This window comes from Apus apus, chromosome 20 (assembly GCF_020740795.1).
Source record: "Apus apus isolate bApuApu2 chromosome 20, bApuApu2.pri.cur, whole genome shotgun sequence".
In the NCBI taxonomy this organism is placed as follows: Eukaryota; Metazoa; Chordata; class Aves; order Apodiformes; family Apodidae; genus Apus; species Apus apus.
In genome coordinates, this window is record NC_067301.1 from 4588105 (window position 1) to 4613256 (window position 25152).

The 25152-nt window shown below is 47.0% G+C and overlaps 1 protein-coding gene across 3 annotated transcripts in view; it reads right to left on the reverse strand.

The window, feature by feature from the left end:
* The window catches only part of CASZ1 (castor zinc finger 1), a 198130-nt gene that overhangs the window by 155197 nt on the left and 17781 nt on the right, over positions 1–25152 (reverse strand). For all 3 annotated transcript variants that reach the window (XM_051637228.1, XM_051637223.1, XM_051637224.1), the window contains exon 2: positions 7764–7907. The gene's annotated coding sequence lies outside the window, so the exon portion shown is untranslated. The remainder of the gene's footprint in view (positions 1–7763; positions 7908–25152) is intronic.

Here is a 25152-nt window from a genome sequence, read left to right on the forward strand (position 1 = left end):
GGACACTGTCTCTTTTTTTCTCTTGCCTTCTCTTGGGGTGGGAGGAAGGAGAGGAGGAGGAGACAGGCTACTTCTACAGCTGCTCGCACCCCTCAGCAGTTTGCTGCCTTGGTCACAGGGCTGTGCTGCTCAGAGGGGACTGAGCACAGGCCTGGAGGTACCAAGGACCAGGAATGGCAGGCACCATCTCCACCCTTGTCCTGTGGCAGCTTGAAATCTTCCAGACGTTGGAGAAGTTTTAAGAACCTGTTCAGAGACATGCAGCCCTGGCTGGAGGATCTCACCACTCCTTGCTGCCCCCTCCCTTCTGCTGTCCCTTGCCCATCTGCTGCTCTCAACTGAAAACCTGGTATTTGCAACTACCCCAAGAAACAAGGCACAGGCTGCTCCAAGGGGTCACAGTCGTCCCCACTTTGAGAACAGGCATTTTCAACCAGAAGAAGCCATCTAGTTTGTGTGTGCAGGTTTTAAAGCCCCATTTCCTATGAAGAACAGCCCTCCTGTGCAGGATAAAGGCTGACTGTTCCCATAAACATTACACTGGAAAGGCTGCAGGAGTGAGCTGGAAGGAGAGGCAGCAGGACTGATGGTGGGGAGCAGCTCACCTCACCTCCTCGCTCCCTTCCCACTTTGGATTGTTTTGACTCAAACCGATGAAGCTGAAATATCGAGTCACAACGGCACTAAACTTCATTACAAGCTCTTTAACACAGATTACTTAATAAAAAACAGGCTGCTTTAATTGCTTTTCCCCCATTAGCATTTCTGGAGGAGAAAATTCTGATTAATTTGAAGAGGCACATTTCCCCCACCCCTCGTGCTGGTCTGTGAACCAGACCTCCTTCCCACATCAGCCTTGTCCAGAGGAGCATCCCAGAGAACAAACAGAGAGCCCAAATCCACATGACTCTGAAAAACAAAGGGACTAAGGGCCTGGCTGAACAGATGGGAGTAATGGAGTGAAGCAAACAAGGGAAAGAAAAATCTCCTCTCCTTTCTAGCAATCCCATAAAAAGTGGCACAGGGGAATGAGCAAGAAGTGGGTAGAAGAGCACAGGATAAAGGGAAGACAGCTAGCACGGCAGGGTTCAAAGAGAAAGCCCAGGAGCTGCTAGGTGACTGATTTGGTGGAGTCCTGAGAAGCACCTTCACCTCTCTGCCTGGAAAGGGATGAGAGGCAGGTCTGCCAAGGGAACACTGTGTGGTTTTTCAAAATTTGGGCCAAAAGCCTGGGAGCTCAGTGCTCTCCACATGCACCTGGAATGGTCCCTTTTCAGGCCCTGCTGGGATAGCTGGTTCCTGGGCAGGGTAACTCCACCCCCGGATTAGGAGTGCTGAGAAGTCAGGGAGAGACAGGGGAAGCACCCCTCATTGTCCAGCAGGTCCCTCTCGGACGGGAAAGCCAAGAGCTACAGCGGTCTCAAAGGAAGGAGACTCAGCCTCTTGGGGGGAAAGCCAGAGCCCAGCTGCCATGGGAACAAGCAGGGCAGGCAGCAGCAGCACTGGGCTGTGCTGCTACAGTAGAAGATGCCAAGAAGCTCTCCTCGCTCCATCCCCAGGACAGCTCTTCACCTTTATCCCTGTTTCAGGGATCAAGGATGTCCAGCTACCAGTTCCTCAAAGTTCTGACATTGGATGTCAGAGAGGACAAACCCCCTCTGTCCCACACCACATCTGACCACCTCAGGGAGGATCTGCACTGCTCCACTGCCAAACAGCTCCAGGTAAAACAAGTCTACCAAAACATTCCCGGGGCAACTGACTTCAGCTCCTGTTGTAACTAGCCCTGGTGAGGGAGGATGGCAACCAGGTTCCTGAGTAGGCTGTTCTCTAGGTCAGCACACTTCAGGGACTGGGCAATCAAGTAGGAATTGCTCCCATGTGCCAACTCCTGTCAACCTTGCAACGCTTCGTGTTTTTCTTAAAGCCTGAGATTTTGCAAGTTACGTAAGATTTTTATTTTGTACAACAGTGCATGTGCAGTGCTAGCCCTCCCTCTGCTCTCCCACTAGCAGGGCACAGCAACCTGAAATGTGATCTGTGTGCATCCTAAACACACAGAAACCTTGGTATTATTAAGTCTTATAATTGGGGGGAGGAGGGGAATAACTTTTGACGTCTGAAAGGACAAGGCTAGCGATATTGTTTACTCATTTTACTTTCAAACTCACCTTAGTTTGTCCTCTCCTCTTTTCTCTTGTATGTTCTATTAATGTGCAGCTAAGACAAACTCAGCAAGAATCACAAGAAAGACACCGGGATAGATCGTAAACTGCCCTGGCAAAAATCAGGATAGCTCTGCAGGCTTAAAATGCAGCTCTGCTGCTTTACATCAGCAGATGGCTTACCTGTGGCTCTTAATGGTTAATATATAACTGCTGTAATTACAAAAAATGCCCCAGCATTAATATATAATTTGTCAGAGGCAATATGCTAAAACAGCCTTTCCATATTCAACTCAAGTAGTGAGATAAGCCTCACCTCCAGTACTGCCCCACAGGCTGAGCACCAGCTCTGGAATGAGCCCTCAGCAGAAGACATCAGAGAACAGATCACATTCACTTTACACTATTTGTTCATTTTTCAAATTTTTTGCTTTTATCAAGAGATTTCTAAGAACTACATTTTGAACATGCACTTCCCCTGAACACTCATGTGCATACTTAGCACTGATTGCTCCAAGTGACTTCCAGCCTGTTTTCCTTGAGGAACTCAGGCAGGTCAGACTCCTGGTTGGCTCCCACTGGACAGCTGCCTGACAGACAGACAGCCCCACATACAGTGCCCACCAGGGCTCCTAAATGTTTAGTGGAGCCCTGTGAACTGGCAGAGCACTATTAACCTCTTATTTTAGCTAGATGTTTCATTGAGGTGCCACAGAATTGCTGCCTGCATCCCTGATGAGAGAACTGCCACTGGATCTAGTGAGGACAGGAAGAAATCCTGTCATATGGCTAAAGGAATCAGGAGATCTGGCTTCTCCTCCCAACTCTGCTTCTGAGTCATAACTAGCATAAAATCAGGTTTGTTACATCAGTGAATCTTGAGTAAATAAACCAGGACTCATCACTGTGTTTTATTTTGCAATACCTCAGTGGGCTCCTCTCTACAAATAAACACTATTAATGCTCATTGCAAATGCAGGTATATGGGGAAAGAGGGTGTTAACAGCACCTCAGCCAGTCTAAAACTTTTGTGAAGAGCAGCAGGGCAAAATCACAGCTTTTTGGAGGATATTGACTTTCACAGAACAGGCATTTTATAAAAAGGCAACCCTTACTTCAGGAGACTAAAGGTAAATAAGTCATGCCTGTAGGTCTGACAGAGCTGATGGGTAAGAAAGATTGGGAAACATCCTGATCCTCTTCTGAGGAGCCAAGGCTGAAATCCTGACTCCACTGTGGTTTATGGCAAAACTCATGCTTGCTTTAACAGTGCCAGGATTTAACCTCCATAAAGTTCAAGTGTAAAGGCAGAAGCCTTAGGAAAGAGATGGCCATCTTCATCAGCAACGGCTCCAGGAGGCTGAGAATATCATGAAGTCAGAAGAACGACTGAAGGTGGCAGGGAAACCAAGGTCTGAACCCACAAAGGCCTGGCCCAGTCCTGTCTCAGACTGTACTGAACATCCTTTTCCCTGTGAGTTTTTGGGCAGGCTGGTCTCCTGCGTGACAGTCAGGCAGGCAACTGCTGGCCCTCACTTAAGCACTGGGCTTCTTTAGGGCTAAGCTGCTCCATGTATCCATACACGTGAGCACTGTGCTTGCACCTCACTGTATCATGGGCTTTGTACTGAGAGCTCCTCAAATCCCGGGAGGGATCCTGCCCAGATGACTTCCTCACTGCTGCAAAAACTCCTCAGCTTTTGTACCTCAAACAACTATTCCTCCTCACGTGGATGGCTGTAGGTGCAAAATCACTAGCTGCTGGGCACAGCAGGGCTTCGGGCTGTGCCTACCTTTGGTTTAAAACTACATAATTCTAGGGCTCTCAAGAGCCTTTGAAGTGTTCCCTCCTCCAACTCTGGCACTAGGGCCCTTCTCCAAACCTCTGAGCCTTTTCAACCTGCATAGATCCCGCTGCTGGACTTGGCCTTTCATTAGGAGGCTATATTAATGTCTGCTGTTATCCAAGTGAGCAGGAGGTGCTAAGGACCTTAGTGGAACAGGCTCTAGTCCCATTCCCAGGCCAGATATGGTAAGGACAGCTATAAGGCCTGCCAAGCACATGATCCTCTTTCCTCTCCTTTGACTTCCCCCCATTCAGCTTTCCACAGCCGCCAACCAAACATCTGATTGAAGGCCCGGGGGAGGGAGTCAGAACTGTCCAGTCTGGTTATGAGTGAAGGTCATTGATCTAGCACAGACCAGGGATGCGGAAAACAGGGGAGGGAGGAAAAAACCCTCAGAGAGGGAGAAGAGAGGGAGAGAGGCAGGCAGAGACAGCGCGGGAGTGAGCACAGGGGAGGGCAGCGGAAGTGGCTGAAACACAGTTTCACACTCCGAGACCCAAGGGCTGTTGTCAACCCGTCCTTCATGCTCACATCTTGTCACACTAGAGGTCAGGTCTCCCAAGCGTTCCTGGAGAGCTGAGCTAGCCCATATGGCAGGCAATATGTTAACAATATGGATCAGCTGCTTGTCAGGGCCTGAGCAGATGGATGTGACAACCCTGCTCTTATCCTAGACAGGCTTTTTACATCTTCCCTCTCCTCAACTCAGCCATACTGAAGAGCTCTGCCCAAGAACTGTTGCCTCCAGCCTAGGTGGACCATGGGGCCACAGGTCAGAACAGGCAGCATGGAAATACCTCTCTTGCTTTATCTGGATGAAAGCAGGCAAGGTAGAACCCCATGCAGACCAGTGCAGGCAGGAATCGGGCCAAACTTTTCTCCAGTGAGAGCGTGCTGCAAACGGAAAGACCTCGCTAGAATCCAGATACGTGCTATTAACTCCCAACCAGGGTGATACAGTAGATACTGTATTCAGATATATGTATATGGCATGTTACCACCAGATGCCACACGTTGCAGTCTAGACTGAGTTTTGTAACTGCCTGGGAAAATTTTCTCTCACAGAACAAGTAATACATAAATAGATGTATATTTTAATGGGCAAGTTAAACTCCTCCTGGCAAAGGCAGGCAAGTTGATTTCATACCCAGGCGGGTAAATTTCCACAATGATTTTGCAAGGCTGTTTCATATTCCCCAGCCCAGCTCGGGAGCTGAGCCGTCAGGGCTGGCTGGGCTGGGCCAGCTGCAGTTCTGTGGAAGGCAGAGTTCCCACCTGGCTCCCAATCCCAAGGATCCTAGCAGAAATAACACAGCCCAAGTTAGCCCACAAATTTAGGTTTACTTTAGGATTGAAGTAAGGGGAAATATTTCACAAATTCAAACACAGACAGAGCATGTATCTCTAATCCTGTCCCCACATCTACTTCTTTTTTTTTTTTAGTTTTTTTCCCTACATAAAAGGCTACCCTTCATCAACCGAACAAGCTCTAGGACTGAACAGCCATCTTGTGCTTATGAACAGAGTGAAAAAGCAATCACAGCCTAGGGATGGGCTCTGGAGAACACACAAACAGCCTCTGTAGCCCAAAGTAAATTGAGCTTGTTTTGAAAGTTGAAGCCATACAACTTGCTCCAGGGCGGAAGACTGGAACAGAGGGATTTCTAGTCCAGAGCGCGAGCAATCACAAAGCCACATGCCTGAAAGGCTAAATGCATCTCCTTCACTGAAGTGATGCTTGTAGAACTAGGGGGACTTCAGAAAACAGCTGGAGTCAAGGGAAGTATTTCTATGAGTCCCTCAGAAAACAGCCCCTGAAGGACACTCAGCTTTGTCCAGGCAACGCATGCAGCAGATACTAGGAGAAGGCAAACATCGAAAGGAATACTGATCTGCAAGAACCTGAACCTTAAGTTGCACTTCAGCACTTAAGGAATTCCTGATATATCAGTTGCCTCCTCTTGCCTTCTTGTCTCAAAAGTTCTGCTCATCTCAGGTCCACTTCAGGTGGACATGCAGGGCTTTCAACACCAGGAGCTACACCAGCAGAAACCTGTGAGAAGGGTCACAGGAGAAGCTCCCTCTGATGGAAAAACCGATCCAGAACCTATGCAGCTGCTTCCTCAGCAAAGTTTTTCCCCCTGGGATGTTGGGCCTCTCTGGAGAGGCATGTAAAGATGTTTGGCAGAAAATTCACCTGCTGCAGTCAAACCTGAGAATTCATATCTTATTTGGTAAAACCTCAAGGCTCTTCATGTTCCACTACCCTACTCCCTTGGGCAGAGCTCCAATTTGGGAAGTTCTCTTGGCCCTTGAGGTCTGTGAAAGCGTGTGCCACTGCACTAAAAGGGGACACAGGCACCAGAATAACTTAAACAGGGATAAAGGCCAGAGTTCCCTACATTAATAGGCGAAAACCAAGCTTTCCAAATAAAGCATGCCAGACCCTGGAGGAGTTTCAGCACTAGGAAGGTGTGGGAAGGCACAGCTCACCCATATCCCATCCTGAAGCACACTGTTTCCTGGCAGGTTTACTGAAAGCACTCAGGTCTGTAGGCTCTGAACACGTGGCAAGCCCTAAACCCTGCTGAGCCCTAGAGGATCATGGCTGTTGCTCTTTAAGGTAGGGCACTCAGAACTTGAGGAAATTCACCCCGTGCCACACAGAGTCAGGGATGGACATGGAAAGCTGAAGCCCCAGACCAACATCTTAGCCCTGTGACTTTGCCTTCTCTCTTGCTAAGGCAATACACTCCCTTCACTATGATCCTTTTGGTTCAGGTCTCAGCTGTACATGTGACTCACAACAGCTCTGAATACACTACTTTGCCCAGGAATCATTTATGGCACAGCGAAAGAAGACAGAGGAACATGGTGATACATAATCCCCACAGGCCCCCACAGGTGGCTGATCTTCATTCAGGCATCATCATCATTTAATGGTGTCAACACAACATGGAGATACCCCCTGACAAGACCTTTACCCCCGACAGAGCAGATGTGATATGGGAAACTGTTCTTTTCTTCCCCACATAAGTAACATCATACAAAGCCCAGAGCAAGGATCCTCAGTCCCTTCACTCTGCAGCAGTATGGCAGAGCCACCAGGTACCTCCCAAATCCCCAAACCACTGAGAATAAATATATTATTCCATTGCTGTTACCCTACTCCATGGCCATGTTGTGCCATACCTTTCTTTGTAGAGAAGCTGTGACGGGAGCCAGGCAGTGAAGAAAGTAAAATGGCTTTTAGAAACACAGAGCCCCACCCTCTCACAACCTTTCTGAGTTTCCCACCGTGACCACAGACATCCTCAAACTCCTCTTCTTTTGTGAAACAAGTCAATTAGAAACTGTCCCACACAATACTTACCCAGGGGACTCCCATGCTAGCCTGCTCTGGCACACTGCTTAGCTAATTGTTAATACTGCACAGCAGCTCATTAGGAAGAAGGAGGCTGAGAGAGGGAGCTGTTCAAACCAGCTTTGCTGTGTCAGCTGGGTGCCTGCATCTGTGCAGAAATGGGCAGCAATGTCAGGGGTAAACCCAGTCCTACTTGTAAGCCAGCCCAAGACAAATCAACACCCCACCATGCATTTACCACCCAAACCAATCACTTTCAGCAGCTCTTCTCAACTTCACAGGCTAGAGATTTCCCAGGAACTGGAATGGCAACTCTGGAGAGCCAAAATCACTCGCTCCAGTCCGACATGTGAGCAGACAGTTTTAGGGCAGAACTAAAGCCAGTACCTTGCATTGAGAAGTCACAGGCTTCAAGGTCCATTCCACTGTACAAAGCCAGGAGAGAAGTCAGGTTCTTTGTTTTGGAGGTGGTCTCAGGTGAAGACAGCGTGAATTTGATGGCGTCCCTTCACTTGGTGAAGTCTCTTTGCCCTGAGGAGAGTTTCAAAAGGAAATGAATATTCCCTCATGAGCAGCACAAGAGCTCAGGTGAATCACAAGCACAAGCAATGACGCTAGCCTCAGATGCCACAGCCACCCACAGACCTCAGTCCTTGGTCACACACAACAGTCTAGCAAGGCAAGGCATTTCATACCCTGCTGAACACACCTGCATCCCCATCTCCTCCTCTGCCATGTGTGGTGCTAGCAACTCCAAAGTCAAGGTACAAACTGCCTAGGTGACCATCCAGTGGGTCATGCACTCCAACTTTCCCCAGAAAAAAATGCAGGTCTATTGGTTGCAGAAGCATCCTCATGTACTACGCCACTTATTGCAAAGAGCTGCCCCCACAGCCAGCTGAGCATTTCTGCATACGAGAGATCATGATGCCATCCCTCCTTTCTGGGGCTGTCATTCAGTGGTGTTCATCTTACAACTACCAGTAAAACAGAGCTCTTCAGTCCTGTACAACCCCCAGTAAATCTAATTCCTCAGCCCCAAAGACATTACAAATATAAGCAGACAAAACAAAGGAAGAATTATTATTTCCAGTTTAGTAAGGCACACAGTAAGTAAGTCACTTGTCAAAGGTCACTTGCCAAAGCTGAGGCAAAATTGGGAACCAAAACCCAATCTCCAAATTTCGGCCCAAGAGCTGGACAGCAAATGTCCCACTTCCCTTCCCATGCTCCTTAGATGCACACTGCCACCTTTGCGACAGGTTTCAGCCTTTTCCTTGGTCTCCCTAGACAGTTAAGACAATTCCCTTCCATTTCCTGCATGGGAGGAAAAGGATAAATACACAGATTAAAAGAACAAGAACTTTTACCTTACTTACAAAATTTAAAAACGTCCTAGCTCCAACATTTGACAGAAGCCCAGAAGCTTCAGACTCTCCTGTGAGGTGGGATTTGTAAACTGAAGGGTTTTGTTAGTGGTGGCTTTTTTAAATTTCCATCAGACAAAAATAAAAGAAGCAAAACAAAAGAAGGTTGTTGAGATCAATTTGCGATAGGTGCCGGGCCAAAGAAAATGGAGCCAAAGAAGTCAGAACCCTGCAACCAGCAACCTTTGTGTCAATTTAAGCAAATATTGTGGCGTTTCCATGGCAATCCCTGTTTTGAATATCCACTACACTCACTTTTTAAAGGGCTTTTCCTGTTTGCGTTTCAACTTCAAAACCTGTAAATATTTTCAGCCTTAACACATCCCGACCTCCCCCAGCCTCTGAAATGAGATAGTATCAAAGCTCTGACACAAAGTCCTCTGTCTGCAATACCCCAAAGCTGTGAAATTTCACAGCACAAGCAGGTTGGCAGCCCACCACAGCTGGGGACAGCAGAAGCATACTGCTCCCAGTGCCATGCCGGCCTCTTCGCAACAGCAGGTCTTGGAGCCTGCTCCTTTCTTTTTCTGAACTGACGAGTGAAGCGAGTCCTTGCAAACACACAGCACCAACAGCATCAGCCCCAGGCGAGGAGGAGCATGCAGCAGGTGTTTTGCAAGCCTCCCTCCATCCCGCTCTGCCAGCTCAGGCCACCTCTGACCCGCAGCACCAGCCACGGCTCTGCTGGCAGCCTCTTCCTGTGACCTGCTCGGGGCCAGCTCCTGGTGCAGCCCCAGCTCTGCCCCCCCAGCCTGACCTGCGCTCCCTCCCTTCCCCTCTACCCTGAGCTGACCTGGGGCTGTCAATCACGATGATTTATGCTGTGCTGCATCATCTGCAAGTGGGAATGAAGAAAAGTCAACTCTGTCCTCACTTGCAACCTGGGCTAGGGTGTAAATTCTTGAGCTTCCTCAGCAGCAGCCTGCAGGTACCTGCTCTATCACTGTACCTGCTCCACCAAGATGTCCTGGTGCAACCTGCCCTGGTCAGGTGCCAGTATCAGCTGTCAGATCTGAGTACCAGGAGCCTAGCGTTTGCCCCCTCTCCAAAGCATAAAGCTGCCCCTGCATCTAATCCTGTTTTTTTTTGTTGCATGGAGGTGCAAAAAAACACCCTCTGCTGTGCTTCAGAGGCATAGTGAGGACTTTCGTCCCCAAGTCCCCAATTTCTAAGGCTTTGGCTTGACCTGCCAGAGCGCAGCCCCTCCCAGCAGCCATAGGAGTGCACTGGTTAATTCTGAGTTTCCTGGCTGGGATGGATTTGTGCCAGGCCTCAAATTTTAGCTTAGTGTAATTTTTGGGAAGTCAATTTCCTTTGATTTTTTTTCCTTTTTTTTTGTTTTGTTTTGGTTTTGTTTAAGATTCTTTCCTCTTTTCTTTTAAATGGAAAAGTAGGAGTATTTGAATGAGTGTCAGGACAGGACCATCCATCCATGGGCTGTAGTTTCCCAAGAGCATTTTACAGGCACCATGGTACATGCACAGAACAACCATGGAAACAAAAGCTGTTTCACTGGATGCCCACAGAGGCAGCTGTGAGGGAGCAGTCCTGTCTCCCGTAACCAACAAGATCACCCCTCGGTCCTGACCACCTCTCCCGCAAATGCTGGTGCTTCTGATACCACCAGCAGATGATGCATGATACCTGCTGTCCTGGATGACTTCCAGCTCAGGTAATTACATCCTACAAGAGTTTCAGCTGGATATTTTATTCCTTTTTCACTTCCGGCCCTGAGCTGCTGCACTGGGAGTTGCTAAAATCGTGTCCAGATCCACCCCGGATGTGAGTGTGTGCCGGGGGCTGGAGGGAATTCTGTGCATCCCTGCAGGTCCCAAGAGCCTGGTGCTACAACAAACAACCTCCTCTACAAACACAGGACAATGTACCTTCTTACATACATCCCATGATACCCCCACCTAAGAGCTGTGAAAACAAAATTGGCATGCCATGCCTGGAATGAACAATTTCTGGAGGTAAGTGCTCAATGCTGCCCAATGGAGCAGTCATCTAGGACATGACACTAGCTCTCCTTCCTTGAGGTGGATACTCTCCTCCCACTGTCTCACAGGCTCAGAGAAATTAAAACCTTCAGTGGCAGCAGGGCAAGGCTAAAGCCACAGCCGCCTGTCTGCCTCAGCCAACCGCATCACACGCCGCAAGGGACACCAGCGGTGGTGAACGTATGGGGAAAGAGGGGCCAGGCCTAGAGCACCCATGAGAACAAGCTTGGCAGGGTTCACGACACACAAAATCAAAAGGTGAGGGTCTTCAATGCATCTCCGACCCCTATCATCACACAGCCACTAAAAAGCCATGAGCAGGCAACGCTGACAGGGTAACACTAGGTGCCCTCACCAACCCCTGCCAACATGCATTTCAAAACGCAAAGGCGTGGGTCTCTCACCCTCCCGAGGGAGCTGTGTGGTGGCATTCTTCATAGCCACCAGAACTCAGAGCCCTTCAAAGCTGTCCAAGATGTAAGGAAATGACCTGCTCACCCACTCTGCACTCAGAACAGGTGAGAGTCCCCACGCTTTTAAGTGGGCTCTATCGTGTCCTCTTTATCTTCTTTCAGAAGATTCTGGACCAGATCCTCACCTGGTGTAAAATCAGCACAGTTTCAGTGGCTTCAGTGAAGTCATGCCAATTTAAACGAGTTGAGGATCCAGCCCTCCAAGTTACTGGAGTTGCCAGTTCTTCCTTTGGATAATCCTGAGGGTGATTTCACAGCAAGCAGCAGCACAGGCCCAGCCAGACTGGCAGGATCAGCTGCACCTTTCTACCCCCCACGAGCAGGGCGGTCTGTGGCAGAGTCCCTGCTGTGAGACCCTGCTGGAGCAACACTGGATGTATCATCATCTGCTGCTTCTGCTGAGTTTCCCCCTCTCTGTTGTTTAATGAGATAGATACAGTGCAGAGTAAATTACTCTAGGCCCTGGATCCAGGTTTTCAGGGGAGCTCGTGCCTTTCAGGACACTGTGTCATACAGCATACTGGGTACCCAGGCTTGCCAGGTATTTGGAGTTGGGGCAGGACCAGAGCTAGTCACTTGTCCAGCAAAAAAAATCCAACCAGATTAGGTCTCCACTTACTCTTGTAAGAACAGCACGACTTCATGAACAAACCAGACCTGGTCTTCCCCTCCCTTCCACTCCCACCAGCCTCTACTTCATGTAAGGCAAAGAGTCCATCACTGCCTAGGAGCTGCTGAGTGAATAGCTACAAATCCCTTCCCTTACCCCCAGGTCCACTCTTGCCCTGCCACCTATCCGCTCCACGTCCTGCTGCAAGGGAAGCAGGCAACACAGGGAATGTGGCACAGCTTCAGCACTGGGTGTGCAAGAACTTTCTGTGCTCTGCCCTCACAAGTCCTTCGTTATCCCCCCAGAGCAATTTTCTAGGCAACAGCGCGGTTGCATTCCCTTCCCTATCTCCTAATAAATATCATGCTAAGCAAGATGAGTATCTTCTTCCCAGACCAAGCAGCATGACCCACTTTCTGAATCAGGGCAGATGCAATTGGGCCCTGGAGTCCTGGACCCCTCCCAAAGCAGAGAGATTTTGTAACAATTACAGCAAGAAGCAGAAGGAATAGAAAAGTAATAAGTGATCAAAGAGTGCAGTGGTGGAGCTGAAGCTGTGGGGTAATTACTACTCCGTGCCAACCTACGCTCTGGCACTTTCCTAGGACACTGAAGCAAGAGCCACATGCACATTCACACAACATCTCTCCTCCACTGCCCTACATTCCTCAAAAGTAGCAGGTCCAATTTCAAATTCTGGCTAATGGCTCAGATGAGACAACTGCTGTCCTCCCTGCACAACCATCCTGATTTTTTCCCTTCTCTTTTCCATTCCTCACAGCAGAGGAGGAACCGAGGATTCCAGTTCTAGCAGTGCAAGTCCCTACTCCAGCAGACACACAAGTAGGTGCATCCTACCCTGCCCTAAGGACAGTCATGCCCCTGGCATCCAGCACTGCCACCTGCCTTGTGTGCCAGCATCCAGCTGTCCCTGAGCCCCACTAACAGAAGTGTTGCCATCTCTGTCTCCTTGTCCCCCTAAGCCTCTCCCAACACAGAGCTTCAAGACCTGCTGTTCACAGTGGGGAGGTTCGAGCTGGGGTCCTTCACAGGCACAGTAAAACAAAAAGCCCCTGCAAAAGACTTGTGCTTTGGGCCAAACTGCCTGGCTTGCAAGCCACACAGCAGAGAGAGGAGGTGGCTGGATCCTGATCCCAGTGGCACTGCTCTCAGTTTGGAGATGCTCCATTTTTCCAAGGAACAGCTCTGTACTTTCCCAGCTGTAGCTGAAATCAGACTATGACCCAATGGGCATGGAAAACAATTAAAAGGAGGTGGGGTGAATGTCAGTACTGCTTCATTGCTTGAACCCACAAACAAAACTTCCCTCCCAGAGGAATGCAAGTCTTCCAGCAGCAACCCAGCAGCTCCAAACAAGATGAGACCCTCGTGCGAGGGATGGGCAGACAGCAGAAGACAACACTTGCCTCAGAGCAAGTCTGACAGACAGAGGAGTGACAGGCAGGGAAGGAGTGGAGCTGCTGTGGCTCACCCCGGAGCTCAGAGCTGGCACTGCCTTTCAGACTCCAGACTTCTCTGTTCACTGCCTGCCCACTGGAACAAACCACCATGGAGACAATAGCAGAGAAATACACACTAATGGGTACTTTGACCAGCACAAACTGCTGCCTTCCTTATCTGACATGGTGAGATGAGGCTAAAGGAACTTTTAAAGGATTTCCATGGCAATTCTTCCTAGTTAAATAAAAGAACTAAAAAAAGAAATAGAAAAAGAAAACCCTTTCACCCAAACTTCAGAGATAAAAAAGGGGGAAAAAATCTTCATCATAATTCAAAATCCTTTTTGATGTGTCGTGGCATGAAAATGTTTTTCACTGCATTTTTTCAGTGTGATCTCATGCACCCTGCGAACGGGGTACGCCCAAAACACCAGGTATTTTATGGGACACAAACAGAGCGCAAACATACACAATTAAAAAAAATGGGATTGGTAAATATTTAAATTAATCAGAGCTGGCATCTGTGCAGCCTCCCCTCCCAGAGAGAGGGATGTTTGCAGCTTTGAAAAAATAAAAGTGAATAACATGACCTTTTCCTTCATGTTTGTTAGCTCACTGCAGCTTGGTGGGTTGGAGCAGCCCAGGCACCTCCCAAAACGAAGTCCAGCAAGTGCAGTTGGGGCTCCTCTCCTCCCTGCCTGGCACCAGGGGCTTGGGGCTCCAGAGCTGGTGGGGACGGTGCTGGCTCGGCAAGTTGCTCCAACCTGTTTGCTGTCTCACTTCATAATGCATGGGTTTTGTTGTCTTTGGTTTTTTTTGTTGGCTTTTTTTTTTTTTTCTTTTCAGTTTAATTGTTGGAGGAGTTTATGAAGCTGTTTGCCAAAAAACAATCGACTCCAGGGAGCCAGCTTACACAAAAAGGGTGTGTCGCTCGCGCAAGGCCGTGGAGCCATGGAAACCACCACCTTTTGCATTTGCCCAGGTGAAGCCAAAGCTTTGTGGATGGCTTGTGAAATCAGCAGAGATCTGCAAGGAAGTGAAACACGTACCTGCAAGTGTGCATTAAGCACTCAGAAAGGTGGCTCCGTCCACCAGCACCTAAATCTCCCACATGTAAGGGTGAATGCTCACACTGCAGAAATGCTGGGTTTATTTGAAAGGTCACACAAATACCCCAGCAAATGTACAAGGTGTTTTGCACGCACCTGGAGAGCTTGTGCTGCTCCAGGTTGGCCGTGCAGGCAACAGCACAGGCAGGGAGGGCTCTGTCCCTGCAGCACACACAGATGTGTAGGTTGGCAACACTCCCAGCCAAGTGGCCCTGTGACCAGACAAATGGGAATCTGCCCACAGGTGTGGATAAAAGGCCCCACCATGACACATGCAAATGTCTCAAACACAGAGCACATGCCTTGGGTGTCTGTTGCGACCCACAGAAGGGATGGTGGTGGTGGTGGCAGGCAGGGGTATTGGGGAAGGGAGAAGGGATATCCCCCTGGGTCACTGCAGCAGCAGTGCGTGAGGGCTGTGCAGTGCAGGGCCTTATGTCGGGATGCAGGCCAGTATTTGGGGGAAAATGTTTCTCTTGTGGGCTGGCACGTGAAGGCGGGTGGCTGGACAGGGACCCTGGCTGCATTCTTCTCAATCTTAGAAAAGAAAACAGAGAATTCCTCAGAAGCACTGGCTGCTGGCCTGACTGGCATAAAATAACCCCGGAACAAAGAGCAAAGAAGGAATTTCAAAGCCACCCAGCTCCTGTGTCTGTTCCAGGACACTCCTGCTACCACCGGCAAAATGAAGAGTGCTCTAAACTGCAGCTCTTTGGAAAGAGGTAACATCCATTATCCCTGCTTTCGGCTGTTAAAAGCATGCTGATGACATTTCAGGTTACAGGATTTCACTCATTCTGGTGGAATACAGAGAAATGAGCAGAGGATAAAGCCTTACCTGGCCACCTCCTGCAGAAGAGCATCATGTGGCACGCAGTACAGCCTGGGAAAGCTGAACAGGCACAGAGCGTCCACAGGAAAAAAGTTCCAGGATCATCCTCAAATCAGAGCTGGCCAGAGTCAGCAAAAACCCAGATTTTATTTCCTCTGGTTTGACTTCAGTCAGCCACACTAACAGTGGGAGGATTAAATCCTGGCACTTCTCTTACTTGGAGTAAAAAGTCTCTGACCACAAACCACACCAGGAATCAGATCCTGCACTCTGTGAACCCTGGAGAGTAGAGACCCCTCAACGTAGGAGAGATGAGGGCAGCAATGCTTCTCTTGGTGCAGGGAAGGAAGGAAACCTTTGGAAGCCCATCACTACCTTTATGATTCACTGTTGGCTTCCATACATATATTTACACCAGATCCAGATTTGTCTCTAAATGCAATGACCTGGCCTTTTCCCATTCACAGCCCCTGGTTTTCCTCTTTTGTTAGAGAATCCCGAGGTAGATGCCAGCCAGACACCCATCCAGTAATGTTTAACTGGAAGGTCTGCAGGGCCACCTTCCAGCAAAGGCAGAACATGTGACATCAGGCAGGACTTGGGAATAGCAACCAGGTGCTCCAGCCACCACCTCTGCCTCCAGGCTGTCCCTATGTGTAGCCCATGGCCATTGCAGAGGCTGCAGGTCCCCAAGGGCAGCTGACAGAGACAAGGGGAGCTCCCTGGACAGATGCTCCCCAGAGGGTGACCACAGGAAGGGCCCAGCAGCCCACAAAGCAGGCAAGTGCCAGTAAGGCTTGGTGCGTCAGCCTTTCTGGCATCGACCTCCCAAACTCATTCAAATATTTCCCTTTTTTTTTAATTTAATGTTCCCTATAATTCATCTGTCCCAAAAGATAATCAATAGAGGCCGTAATGAAAATTTGAGCCATATTTTATGATCTGCTGCAGGAGAAAGGGCCACATCAGCAGGACTAGCCTTGGCTTCCAGCATCATTGCTGTGTGTGTTCACCTCCTCGCTGGCCTGACTGCTCCCTCCACCTGCCCAAGGCTGCTGACAGGGGCAGCCCCTCCAGGAGAAACTCCTGCCCTTCCCTCCTACCTCAAACAGCAGCTGCTGAAGCTGCTCTTGAAGACTTACATGTGGGAAAAAGGGAAGTTCCTACTGAGTGCGAAGGGCCCTGACCCAGAAGCCTCAGGGAACCTCCTGAGCATCCCTCAAATTCTCAGCTCTGAAACAAACCCTATGGCCCTTAACTAGACCCTGGGGGGGATATGATGGTCACATTGCAGGATCTGAGGAGTTATTTCTACCCTTCACAGTAAGTCCCTTATCTTTGGCACTGCCTCGCAGTCAGGCTAGGTTTCACACTTCTCTCCTCCAAAACATCACCCAAGAGTGAGGGCAGCCATTCATGGGGGAAGAAGAGGCCTTCCCTCAGGAACTGCACAACGCCTAGAGCCTGCCGTTCTGCACTGCAGCTTTTCAGGGCTCCTGCCATTGACAGCAAAGACCAAAGAAGCACTTTTGGGCTCCTTGGTTCACGAGCAGCAACACAGTTACATACAAGAGATCAGGGAAGGCTCAGTACTCCCTGTTTCCAAACACTGAACATCAGCTTCCACAGAAGAAAACTCCAGAGCTTCAGACTCCAGCAAAACATTCATCTCCTCTCCCTCCTGTGCAGCAGGGACTGTCACTGGGGCTCATTATTAGCCCTATGGGTACATTTGATCTACTGAGGAGTTTGAAAACAGGGATCTGGAATCCAAATTTTTTTCAGCATCACTGGAAAAACAAGGGGAAAATACTTCTAGGAGCCTTAAGCCCATTCTCACTCCTAGCTTAAATATCCATGTCCAGTCACTAGGACTGTGCTCCTACACATCTACTAGCCCAAGGGGAACTTCAGGCAATCCCACCTACCTCTCTTTAGTCCTTTTAGGCACCAATATTACAACTGCTCTGCAATTCACCCATTTTACTGCAGTATATATTAATGTAGGAGCTGTACTGGCCTTACCTCCCCAGGTGTAGTGGCAAAGAGGAGCAACCACATCTCAGTGCCAGCCTCCACATGCTGCTGTGTGTTTTTCATTCCACATTATAAATCCCACAGCCCTTTCAAGCACCTTCATCTATTCTCCCGGCACACAACTAGCAAGTTTGTTGTTTTTGCACATGCACACAGATGCAGCCAGGGCTGAAACGAAGGCAAAAGCCTCAGGTCTGTTCCTGGAACCTTTTTCCACCTCAGATTCCCAGCAGCGGGTCCCCTGTCCTCCCTCTAAAGGCTGGAGCATATTTCATTGCCTGAAGCTGCCGCGTCCGCAGGGAGCCGGAGGTAACAAAACCGTCTTTGATTTGGCCAAGGGAAAAATATAAGAAGTGAAAGGCCAGAGTGAGGAATTTATAACAGCAGCTAAGGCAGCAAAAATACAAGTGCCTGACCAGAAGCTGCCCTCCTGATCAGCAAGTCATGTTGTTCAGTTTTTCATGGGTCCTGGAGAGGCAGGGCGTTGCAGAGAGCACAGCCAGAAACCACCGATTTTCTACACATGAGTGTACCAACACCCTCACGAGACCCCTGTGGAACAGCACTCAGCCCTGAGGCATGAGCTAGAAAGCCAAGAAGCCTCTGCTCACCCAGAGGTGTAGGTGGTGAGCTCATATTATCTTACAGCTTGAGACTCTTGCCTTTCCTTTACAAAAATGGTATGGCAGGTATACTGGTGATACTCTGCCTTCCAAGGTAGAAAATGCTCTCTGTCCTGGACTGGCAGCCTGAATCCCCATAACCAGTGGCCAGCAAAAACAATAGCCAAATATTTCCACCTTTCCTCTCTCTCGGAAACTTCAAAATCAACCAGTTTGTTTAAAAAATACAACACAATATTCAAATTAATTGTTGCTTCCAATATGTAAATAAGGTGACACATCTGCAAGATGTGTGACAGAAGGACTGTGAAACCAGAGGACATGGGTGAGCAGCTTTGTACTTTAAACTTAAAACAGGGAAGGGGACTGAAATCCCAAGAAGAGCTGGGGAAGCACTGCAGCCTCTGAAGGCCCGTGCCAGCATCACGTACAGCCAACCTCCTTTTTTAATCCAGCTGCCAACAAAGTAGGCCTTGTACTGACACCAATACCTGCCCACAAGAAACTCCAGGAAAAGCATGCCAGGGACAGAACACGGCTGTTGCAGTCACTACTAACTTACCCCAGATATGAACTGGTGACCCTTAGTAATACCATCCAGTCCCTTGATATCCTCAGGGAGCAATCAGCACATTTTATTAACCCAGCCAATTTTAGAAGCGCACACGCAGTATTCTGGTTACCTGTTACAATTATGCATTATTGGTCCATTTCATACTATGCCCCTGCTCAAGTGATGTGCAGCACTTTAAGACCATTATTACACTGTCAGACCAACCGCACGACAATCACGGGGCTGAACAAGCTCTGATTTTCTCAGCACACCCCATGTCTACAGACATCACTTGCAGCAGAAATATTCCAACCTAATATAAAGCCTCAGAGATCTCCACAACCAAATCCATTTTTTAAAATGACATGTTTCCACCTATTGGTCCCTGGAGTGAACTAATTGCTTTTGCTAGTTTGAAAAGCCAGAGTTATTTCACTGAAAAAAATGAGCAAGTGCAGGGGAACTCAGAGACATCCTCAGACTTCTGACGTAAATTCACCCTGTATGCAGATATATTTGCTGCCCAAACAGTCAAACTTCCAGCCGTAATGCATGACATGCCACAAGGGAAAACAAGGAGTTAAAGTAACCTGACCAAACTCAAAGAGCAATTTAGTCAGAGAGAGGAGAAGATAAGATTTCTGTCTGTGCTCTAACCACTAGGTTATCCCCTTCTTTGCTAAAAAAACTTAGGCTAAGGGGAGACTGCTATTTCCACTTAAAGACTGGTGTTTTGTTTTGTGATCCTTTTGAATTGCCTTTTTTAAAATTTTTATTTATTTGTTTGAAGATGACACCCTACAAGATAGAAGCTGCTCAGCAGGGGATCAGTCCAGGACGGTGCTTAGGTTACTATGTGCTTCAGAGAAAAACTCACTAGAAAGATCGTCAAGCAAGAACAGAAACATTTTGTCTGCATCCTGAAATAGCAAGACAGTCTGGGTCTACCACCCCTACAAACACACACCCACTAGTTCAGATGCCCTGTAGAAAAAACTGCCCGGAGTCCAGTTCTAGACCTACCTGCTCTGGTGTACAAGCCAGACAGTCATTTACAGTCCAAAACAAACTCTTTACAGACAATACAAATGTAAAAATCATGTACAGTAACAATGTCAAAAAAAATCCCAGATAAAAATCAAAATAAGAGACACTTTCCAGGGTTGATAACTAGAGAAAAAAAATGGTGTGTCTTTTCAGAAACCTGCACCTACCTGCAGCAGGAAGCAACCATACATCCTTGGTGCAGAAGCACATCCTGGGACATGCTCATCACATAATTCTTGTGAAAACCAGTCCTCACTGGTGAGCAGAAACCCAATGGGAAGCAAGAAATCCCTACTTTTTTTCTAGGTAAAAGCAATTCAGCCCCATAATTTGCTGAGAAACTTTTAGGTGAGATTCCTTTTCCCAATTCTGAGTGAACTGCTTTTCAACTTGATGAAGCTCAGCTCTCTTTCAAAGGAACCTCCACTGAAGCTGACCATTGCTAAATATGTTAAACTCAATCCACAAAGGCTCTACAGTGTAAATTTCCATATATTCTGGGTTTTGTAGTTGATTAACAGTACTTCAAAGACATGGATTTTTTTAAAAATGTATTTTTACATACAAACTTGTCCTGGTTTAATGCAGTTCTACCTCTCATTTTTATTTGGCTTTTGTATGAATTTGTTACTAATTAATTTGAACTGAGCCAAAATAATTGTTTCCATGCAGGCTATCAGTTCAACTACCACATCTCAGGTTAAACAGGTATCAATGTTTTATACATAAAGGCTTTAGATTATGTAATACAAACACATCTTCTACCTATTCCCTTTTTTCAGCACTTATGCTCTGGATTTCCTGCACCAGCAGGAAACTGCTGTGTTGGATGTTTGGGAATTGATGTGTTGGACAGTGGGAAAAAAGTCAGTTTCACGTGTGCACTTGAAGGTCTCTTTGCTGTCATGTTTACAACACACATTAAGTTCGGAAAACTTGCTTAAAGTAAGCACTTTCTCCCCAGTTCATTGTTTAATGGATGTTTTAATTTATATGGAGATTTTTATTTATAAAGATCCTCCTTGGTTTTCCAAAGCCTAGGTTTTATGGAGGAAACATTCTGCCCTCAAATCATGATCTCCAGGCAAAGGAAAGCTGCTTAAGATGTTACCCACTTATTGCGCACACGTACCTCTGCACAGAGATTCTTAATCTTCACCCACCCAAGATTAAGGCAATGCAAATGATGAAATCGATACCAATACAGGTAGCAACATCTATTACAGGTTCAATGTTTTTGTTGTATTTTTTTTCTAAACTATTAAAGCAGTATGATTTTAATGTGATTGTTGTTGTTTATGCAATACAAGTTCTCTGTTGTTTGACACTGGGAGTACTTATGCAAATGCTCGATTTTCCTTATAGAAACCCTTCCGACACCTCATGTGAGTCAAGACAGTATTTGAGTGTTTGCAAGATGAGGATCCATTTATATTTAAGGCTCCATTACTGATCAGGAGGCAAAGAGTGTCCTTAAGGTGGATATAAATTATAGTTACACTAATTTTAAGTCTCTTAGTCTCTGTCCTAGTGATGTAGCAGAAGAGCTTTCAAATAAAGGAGATTCTTCTCTCACAGCAGTTTCAGTTCTTTTCTCCCATTAATCAAAACCTATCCCATATATATATATATATATATGTTTTCTCTATATATGCACGTCTGAATACCTCTTTGAGGTTTAATGCTCCTGCACCTAAGCTTTAAACATAACCAAAAAAAAAATCATTTTGCAGGCAACTACAACAGGCATTTCCAGAAGTTACATCACATAACAAGTCACACAATTAAACTTTAATGAAAAAATAAAAACAAAAACACCAAGCAGCCCCCAGTGCTTGCTTTGTCTTTCAAACAATCCATCATAAAAAAGCAGGATGTTAAAAGAGAAGAACCTCTGACTAAAGCTGTGCTGTAAAAATTTTTTTCCTAATGAATTCCACATCTTTACTCCAGTGAATCAGAGGAGCCGGATGGAATTTCTCTCCTCTCTTCCTTGTCTCTGTATAAAAGGATGTACTGCTGATAAAACTAGTAACCCATGAAGATCACTTCCCCGAGGTGAGATGCCTCCTGCCAACATCTCTGCTCTCAGAGGGTTATGGTCTAACACCCTTCCTCCTTCCAGAGATGCAGTGCCTCCCTCTCGGGGCCGGCCCCTTGAAGCAACTGGGACCTTCAGTGCAGGCAGGAATAACAGAGTATGTCTCATGTCAGTTAGAAATGTTCATGCACCTGCATATTCCTCTTACAAAAAAAAGTACCAACCCAGTTCTTTCAGATTTCTAAGAATCTGCAGCTTTGGAAGGCATCAGCTGGAGTTGTAGTTCTTAAACACCTCTGCAAAACAAGTCCCTGAACCTCGACATTGTGCTCCTCTTTTTCAACCTCAGCTTGTATTTTTCCACACCTGCAAATGATACCCCTTTAAAATAAAATCTTTTATTTCACATTTGCCGAGATCAGATCATTTGATGAAAGGTAACTGTGGTTTACACAAGGACACGAGAGGAGAAAAGGGTTGTCATTTTCAAAATACTGTTAAGAAAGGCAAAAAAAAACAACCAGAAGAGTCACAGCTGGACCACAAAAACCACTGAGACCCTCAACTGGAAGAGAAAAATACATATGCTGGAACACTCGAGCAGTCCCACTGGCTCCAGTTCATCCATAGCTAAAGAAAAAGGACTTAGGAAAGTGAGAAGAAGTAAATTCAAGCTGGTACAAAGTAAGAAAACTCCAGCCTTCATGTGTCTGTTACCTTTTTTCCTAATGTTTGGATTTTTGTATTTTCTACAGTGTGTAACAAAACCAAATCTGAAATCAAGACACATCTTGCAATGTTTGATGCAATTTATTTCTCATCATTTATTTTTCCCACCGTAGCTCCCTTTTGGACAGGGACATAATGAGTTTGTTTAAGGTTTTGGTTTTCTTGAACTAGCCCCCTAAACAATCATATCTGGACTCTAGATACTGCAGAGGGAGCCTGAAATAAATTTAAAATTCAAGTCAGTAAAAAAAAAAACAAAATAAAACTGGAAAACTGTCTTGATAATATTGTTTTTCCTTAAGATTTTTTTCCCTGTTTGCGTAAAAAAGAAAAGTTTGCTCTAATCAGTAACAATATTCCTTCCCCTACCTGCTAAAAGGGATTTCTCTTTTTAATTAAGGCTGAGTTTCCTTAATGTAGTTAAATGACTTTCAGTGAAACCTACATTTGGATAGCATTTTTTTTTTACATTTGGATAGCACTGGGTTTTTTTACTGTTCACTGTACTGAATTACAAAATCAAAGATCTATCAGTAATAAAAGAATATTATCTTACAGCTACACAGCACCTTTCCTCCCCAGGTGTTTCCTGATAAGGTAAGGTCCAAACCATGGAGATGCAGGCAACCACATCTGAACAGGCTGGAGAAGACAGTATGGTCTGGGCAGTGGAAGGTGGGGATGCAGCTTTGGTCAAAGGCAAAGGGACAAATTCCCTCTGCTGAGGAGAATTCCTCTTGTGCAGGGAAACAGCTTATCCCTACAGACACCAGTTCAGGGACACTCATAAATGACAAAATAATAAAAAAAGAGAAGCCCTAAAATCTCACATGACTGCAGACAGCTGCCAGTGCCATGTAATTCCTTTATAGTTTGGGGTAACAATGAGAGGCTGGAACCTAGCAAAGTCTCACCCTGTACAGATTTGCTACTATCCAGAGCTTGGAAAGACCTTTCCTTTTCCTGTGCTTCTTCTCAAACTATGCAGGAACCTCCTGCCTCCCTCACCCTACTGAACATACTGCAGTTTCTCATTTATCCCCCAGATTGCTTGCCCCAGTTCTGAACCTGCCACAAGTAAAAGGGGGCAACAGATCTGGTGAGGGTGCAGCAGATTTCCACAGCAGCAAAGCACCAAGCAGGGCTCTTCTGTGGCTTACATTAAGACCTAGCTCCAGCACGCTGTCTCATGCATTTAGCATGAACAGAGAAGAGATCCCATCAAACAGGAGCTGGGCTGGGCTATGAAATCTGGGATTAGACATCTGGAAAACCATCTGAGAAAGCAGGCTTGGGAAGGCAGTGGGGGACTGAATACCTTATCCTCCCTGTGCGGCAAATAAATACTTCCAGCTATCTCAGTGCACTGACTGTGCATCCTCCCAACCTCAGGTTTGTGACAGGCATGAAGAGACACAACCTGCTGATGACAGGAAGGGAGAGAGACACAAGGAGGGACCGGAAAAGCAGGACAAATGAAACAGGGCAGGTGAAGACCAGAAGGCAGGTGACAGGTACAGCAGTGCCAGACAGCAGAAGTGACAAATTGGAATCAACAATGTATCTCAAAATACTGGAGGAAGCCACATTCCACCTTGAACCAGAGAGAAAATCTGGGAGCCCCAAAAAGGGTGAAGTTGTGTGGCATGTCCTCAACCGGGAAGGACTGGCTGGAAGGTGTACCAAGCAAAACAGTCTCTTTCAGAGACTAAACACAGTAAGCTTTAGACACCAACCTAGCTCTCTAAGTTAGAAAGTACTTCCTGTTTGTAGTCTGGAGCTTTCCAGTTTCCTTGAGGATAAACAGTGATGATTCCAAAACACTTGCCTGATAACAAGAGAGAAAGAGAGAAAGCTTGTGGGCCTGGGGGTTCCCACGACTGCCTTAGCCGAGCAGTTCATCCTGCCTGGAGCCAGGGAGATCAAACCTGCCCTGCAAAGTCCCAAATCCAAGTCATGCAAATTCCAGCTTTCCTCCAAGCAGTGATACCAACACAGGGACTCTGACTTCATCAGATGGATGAAGGAAATGGAAAAAGGAGGGGGGACTAACTGCCTACACATACACACACCCCACCTCAGGCAATAGAGGGGGTGTGAATAATGGAGCAGGTTCAGCAGCCAACAGCATTCAGGGTCGAGTTAGTAATCCTCTTTTTCCATTTCCGTTTGCTATTTGATGTAATTACAGTTTTTGATTGAAATCCACCCAGAGTGTAACCCCTCTGCTTAATGCACTGCTTAAATCCTTGGGTACACAACCATGCTGCTCCCCAGACTCGCCTGGAATAGGAAACCATTTCAATGCCAAAAATAAGTCTTTGCTTTCTTTGGTAACGCCCTCAGTCTTGGCTCAGCCTCTGCTACACCCACCAAAGGAGAAGGGCAGGGAGTTAAAGAGGGCTGCCTGATACCACCCATGGGCTAGTGGCTTTGTCATAGAAGTTGAACCTGCAAGAGGGTTTAAAAAGTTTTGAAGGCTTTCTTTAACACCCAGACACTAAGAGAAGTTGCCCAGTGGTAAGAGCGCAGGCAGGACCTGGAGCCTGGCCTTCACTTTCCCAGTGGATTTGTTGCTATCTGAACCATAAATAGTAACAAGGAGAAGCTTCATCCTGCCTTCGTGTGGGGTAAACAGTGGTTTCTGTCCTGAAAGGCCTCTTGAGGCTTAAACAAATAGATGATATTCATAATCCAAAGGAGAGCTGGGAGATCTACCTCTCTGTAAAATCAGATCACTGGAGCTGGTTTTTCCTCTCCAGCTCACTCTGTACCACTTGGCTAAGAATGCAGAGCAACAGCTAGACCAGAAGGCCAGACACCAAATGAGTACAT